The sequence below is a fragment of the Solanum pennellii genome, chromosome 5 (assembly GCF_001406875.1).
Source record: "Solanum pennellii chromosome 5, SPENNV200".
Classification (NCBI taxonomy): Eukaryota; Viridiplantae; Streptophyta; class Magnoliopsida; order Solanales; family Solanaceae; genus Solanum; species Solanum pennellii.
The window spans coordinates 45,349,156-45,350,726 of record NC_028641.1 but is presented as its reverse complement, the minus strand read 5'-3'; positions in this window follow the sequence as shown (position 1 = coordinate 45,350,726).

Below are 1,571 nucleotides of genomic sequence, written 5' to 3'. Positions count from 1 at the left end.
GTGGGGGGGGGGAGGGGGTGGTCGAGGATAGAGGTAAAAAAATAAAAATTTGAAGTTGAAAATATTTTTTAAAAACAAGCTTTATTTTTGTTTTGGTGGAATGGTTTGACGGTAGAAAAAAATAAATGGATTTTTCCAACACAAAATAATGTAACTTGAAGTTGGAAGAGAGTTTTGGAAAATGTTTTCCTTATGTTTTGAAGGGAAGTAATTTTTTTCTATGATGAAAAAAATGTTGCCCAAATCTGCTTGAAAATAAATATATATAGCACCTATAGTTAGATGGCACAAAGGAGCTATACATACAACTACACATATTTTTTTCACTTTTTTTTTGTATAAGAAGAATAAATTTATTTTTTTATAATATTTCCTTTGTATATATTTATGTGTCGTCCTTAATATAAGTAGATGGTATCTAATGTTTGTCATTTCAGTTGACTAGTGCATAACATATATTATTCTTCCTATTTTACCCTTGAGAGATATTAGGTTTGAAAATATAAATTTATCTATGAAAACTAAATTCATATTTTTAACTAATCAAAATAAATCTATTTGTGTTCATTTATTGAAAATTTGATTTCAAGGGAATACTAATGTAAGGTCCCTCAAAATGAACTAAGGTAGCTAGAGTCTCACATGTGCACAAAAAGTTTATTAATATGCTAATTAAGTGATTTATAGTGTTTATACATTATTTAAAGTGATTTGGAGGTCAAACGTCCAAGAACGTCCGAGAGATTCGGAAGTTAGCCTTGAGGCGTGCTAGTGTGTTCTAGTGTGCCTTGGTATGTTTTACATGTTGTTTGATGCTCAAATTGATAAGGAAGGACCTTAACATGTTTATTATCATATTTACGTTAAAAACATCCGGTCAAGACTCTCCAAGGACCACGCAGGGGGTCCTTGAGGAGGACCCAACGGCTGGATAGAAACTGTCTTAGTAGTGTGCAATCGACAAGCCCATGGATGACGGACGTGCATTGACGATGCCCCGTCTATTGGGGGAGTTGCTCAACACTTAGAAGTGTGATATCAGCCCCCAACAAATGGAGTCTCTGTCACCATCGACGACTGTGCAACATGGCACCATCATTCCATTGACGGTCCGTTGTCATGCACATCGATTGAACATGCAGGTTCTGCCTGCAACTCGCTGATCATTAAAGGGGTCAATGCAAAATTCACCCCACATCCTAAATAGACCCTAGTAATTTATTATATCTATTTTTGGGTGTATTAAGTTAGTTAAAAAGATCAAAACCCCAAGTAGACTTCATTCTTCAAATTAGACTTTCCCTTTCAAAACAAACTCTCTCTAGAAACCTCCATTGGAGTTAAGCTCAAGTACAGCTTAGGGGTTGGATTTCCATTGATTCTTTATCATATTTTTTTGGATTTTTCTTGTAATGAGGTATTCTAATCCTTTATCCTTAGTTATCCATTCATATAAGGAGTTCCTTCAAAAGTTTTAAAGAGATTTCATGATCAACTTGTCCACCTTTCAATCTAGCCATGGGTTCATTCTCAAATTGATTTCAAAAGCATGTTTATGATGAATTTAGGAC